At 42.8% G+C, this 4,346-nt stretch overlaps 1 protein-coding gene and 1 pseudogene across 1 annotated transcript in view; one reads left to right on the top strand and one right to left on the bottom strand.

Moving 5' to 3' along the window:
- The window catches only part of LOC105538625 (zinc finger protein 100-like), a 46,617-nt gene that overhangs the window by 16,609 nt on the left and 25,662 nt on the right, over positions 1-4,346 (top strand).
- On the bottom strand, positions 449-1,529 carry LOC105538623 (annotated as a pseudogene).

The following is a 4,346-nucleotide window of genomic DNA, read 5'->3' on the forward strand; positions in this document are numbered from 1 at the left end:
TAGAGACGGGGTTTCACCGTGTTAGCCAGGATGGTCTCCATCTCCTGACCTCGTGATCCGCCCACCTCGGCCTCCCAAAGTGCTGGGATTACAGGCTTAAGCCACCGCGCCCGGCACCTAAACTATTGTTTAAAAAAAACCTAACATAGTTCACAGCTATCGGCCCACACTGTAAGCAAATATCTGTGTGTGGGATGGGAGCCTTCATTTTGGAGTGGTTTTTGTAACTCTGTTTACATTAAAAATGACAGAAGAGTGTTTTGTTGCATTGACAAGGTCCCATTCTTTTCTATGGAGTATGATCCTTGTTGTCCATGAGTCTCTTGAATTTGAGCTCTTTCCTTTTGATGAAAACACTAATTTTGCTGGGTTTTGAGCAGGAAAGGTGGTATTTCTCCAATGTTTGTAGATGAAGGTCACATGACATTATAACCCCTCATTTCTCCCTTTAAGAGAGGATGGCTTTAGAGTGCTGAATACCAATGAAGTTATCAGTGCTGAAAGACCTTCGTGTACCTGCTCCACACCAGTCTTTGTCTTCACATAATCTAGAAATAGCCTCTAGGTTCCGTGCTCTTTCTTCGCTAAGAGGAGAAAATAGAAAATTCAGGTTGTTGTCATCTGCGTAGGAGAGAAGGTCAAAGTAGTGTTTGGCACAAACCTGGCAGGAGCATTAATATTAAACTGAAGAAGTTCCAAAAAATGCCTTTCCATTTCATTCATGTCTTCAACTGTAATGTCCTTGAGGATCTGGCAGTAGTCCACAGTCCATACAGCCTGATCATCGGAAACCTTGGAGGCAAGAAGAATGGCTCCCAGAACAATCCTTTTCCAGTTAGTGGGACAAATGTTGATTTCAGCGTAAGTTAAAAACTTTTTTCAGTAAACCAAAGTTACTGTTGTACATTCAGCTGTTAGCTGCGCAGCACTAAAAAGAGTACGAACAAATCTGTAAATAAACTTGTGCTCAGGATCATGCTTAAAGTATTCCTGTGGAACTTTTTGTCGTGTAAGTGGATGTGATCTCTCATCAGAAATATCCAGGGATCTATTTGCTTCTCTGTTCTTTATGTGGTAATATATTTCTGAGGTCACACATTTTACTGTGGTTCTAAGATTAGGCTGGTTGACTGTTCTGTCATCTAGAAATATTGTTGAGCATGAGCTATACTTTTTAGTAAGCTGTCCTGGAGATACATGATTTAAGTGGTTTCTTTTCCTCTTTTCTCGCACATCGGTTTGAGATTTGCTCAGGAAAATTGTGCTTGCCCTTGGATGGTCAGAAGGGTTTGACTCCAAGGCTAAATCTTCGGGCATCTCGCGGTTGCTGACGTGCTGCAGGTGGTGGCCCTGGCCCGCTCCTAAATCCAACTTGGCAAGCTCCACAGCAGCCGGAGCTACCGCCACCGCATCCCCTACCCGGATGCCGCCTCGTAGAGGTCGGACACGCAGTACACCTCAGACCCTGCGCACTTGCCCAGCTTGAGGCTGGTACTGGGGGACAAGCAATAGGTCAGCGTGTTTCCCATGGGGCGCCTTCGCTTCTCTCCGCTGCCTCCGGCGCCTTCGCTAGCCCCCCTACTCCGAGGCCCTGCGCAGCACCCCGTCCCCCAACAATGGCGCTGTCGGGGCTGCACCGCGCAAGCAGATGCCTCCTTTCCTCAGTTCGCCCACCCACCCCGCGACCCGCCCCGGGCAGGCCTTGGGCCTCCTCGCACCCTAGCGCCGCTGCCGCGGCCTCCCCAAGCTGACTCCTCTCCAGATAATTATGTGTTTTTGTCTTTTGTTCTCTTTATGTGATGGATTACATTTATTGATTTGCATATGTTGAACCAGCCTTGCATCCCAGGGATGAAGCCAACTTGATAGTGGTGGATACGTTTTTTGATGTGCTGCTGGATTCGGTTCTCCAGTATTTTTTTGAAGTTTTTCACATCAGTGCTCCTCAGGGATATTGTCCTGAAGTTTTCTTTTTTTTTTTTTTTTTGGTGTCTCTTAACAGTTTTGGTATCACAATGATGCTGTTTTTATATAATGAGTTGAAAAATAAGTCCCTTTTTCTCAATATTTTGAAATAATATTAGAAGTGGTACCAGCTCTTCTTTGTACATCTGGTAGAATTCATCTGCAAATTTGTCTGGTTCTTTTTTATTTGTGGTTGGCTGGCCATTTAAAACCAATTCAATTTTGGCACTTGTTATTGGTCTGTTGAGAGATTCAACTTCTTATTTGTTCAATCTTTGAAAGATGTATTTTCGCTCCAAGGTTATAGTCCTCAAGCTTGACCCAGATGAACTCTCTACTTATGTTCATGTTGCCTCAGTTTTTTCTTTTAGTTAGACATATTATTTAGAATGTGCCAGAGCAGCCTCTATAGGGTAGCTCTCCTTTGATTTACTCTGTTTGCTGTAACACCCAAGGATGCAGAGCCAAGTTGATCCCACCTAGAATCTGCACATAAGGTCTGGCGTCTGCCTGGGATTTACAAGACAGGGCCAGAAGACTTTGAATTGAGAATGTACTGAAAACCAACAGAAGGCATTTTCTATATTGCGAGATGTCAGCGTAGAAATCTTAAAGCTCCCATTTGAGAGTGTGGCTCTTTAAGCTTTTCAGATCTTGTTCAGTGACCTGCTACAGTTATGTGAGAGACTCCAGGTGTAAATAGAATCTGATGACAGAATCTGTAAGTGTAAACAAGCATCTTGGTGAGAGATCAAGGCCACAAAGTATCCAGAGCCATGACCACAACTATACCTACCTGTAAAATGTGATACTGGCGTAGAGTATTGTTGTTGCTCTTACCCAAAACCTAGCAAATCAGGATAGGTGATCCAGGTTCTGGAGCTCCACCAAGGCAGTTCCATCTTCTATTTAGAATCAGCATGAATTTCTCTCAGCCTGGCTTATCATCGGGCCATCAGCCCAGGGTCACTAAGAACCTTCTCACAATCACCTAGATGTCTTTGAGACATTTGAGGATGTCCAGGGCAGAATTGTGTCAGGCTGACAAGAGTGGTTGATTCTGCTTGTGTCTCAGTGTAAGAGAAATGGGTCATTCTGTGTTTTTTTCCTCCCCTCATATAAGAGATAACTTTGGTTTGTACCCAGATGAGAGTTTCTCTAGTTTCCTGTTACTTTGGTGAAAGACAAAGAGGAGGTCTGGTGACTCAAAAGATAAACTAATTGCTTCCATTTTGTAAGGTCATTCAAAAAATAGATGAAGCAGTCATGGTCCCTACCATCCGGAAACTTTTGGTCTAGACTAGCAACTGGATACATGGTTGAATTAAACAACATATGGTTGGTACGGTGAATGGATGTGTGCAAAGCAAAATAAAACTTTGGCCTCTTCAGCCAGGCGCTGTGGCTCATGCCTATAATCCCAGCACTTTAGGAGGCTGAGGCAGGTGGATCACCTGAGGTCGGGAGTTCGAGATCAGCCTGAACAACATGGAGAAACCCCATCTCCGCTAAAAAAATTAGCTAGGCGTGGTGATGCATGCCTGTAATTCCAGCTACTCGGGAGACTGAGGAGGAGAATCGCTTGAACCCAGGAGGCAGAAGTTGCAGTGAGCCAAGATCGTGCCATTGCACTCCAGCCTAGGCAACAAGAACGAAACTCCATCTCAAAAAACAAAAAACTTGGGCCGCTTCTTTTTACATTGTTGTGTCTTCTGAGGTTATCACCTGAAGGGATATTTATGGACTGAGGAGTTATTATTTGTGTATCTTTTACTTTATTGAGAATACATATTTATCTTCTAATAAAATTATTTCAGAAAACTTTTAAAAAGTCATTTAAATTGCTTGATAGTATAGTTATAAAATTGACAGAGCAGTGGCAAAAATAGATTAAAGTTACATAAAGTCTGGGATTTAAGTTTTTCTTAGGTAAGCTTAGGAAAAACAGAATTGGAAATACCCCAGTGGCATAGAGAACAGAATTCTACATAGGGTCCTTTCCCTGCCCCATTTCTGTTCAGTTTCACCCTTTTTGAAGGCCTTCTTTAGGTCTGGCCCACTCTGGAGTCTTGCCTTTCAAAACTGTTTTATACAGGTCAGAGTTTTGGCCAGTAAATCCTTCTGCCTTTCTAGAGCGGGTGCTTACAATTTCCTGCAACCCAAAAGCAGATAAATAAGAAAAATAAACTATACATTTTAACATCTTATTTCTTAAAATTTTGTATTAAAACTGGTGCTTACAGAAACATTCCATTTAGCAACGTGTTTTCTATTCCTGCAGTTCCAGTAGTTGCTCCACAAATCACAGACAAGTAAATATAAATAGAAAAAAATTTCTTAAACTCTTTCTATGCCCCACTCCTCTGTCTATATTTAGCTTT

The sequence above is a fragment of the Mandrillus leucophaeus genome, unplaced genomic scaffold (genome assembly GCF_000951045.1).
Source record: "Mandrillus leucophaeus isolate KB7577 unplaced genomic scaffold, Mleu.le_1.0 Scaffold196, whole genome shotgun sequence".
Classification (NCBI taxonomy): domain Eukaryota; kingdom Metazoa; phylum Chordata; class Mammalia; order Primates; family Cercopithecidae; genus Mandrillus; species Mandrillus leucophaeus.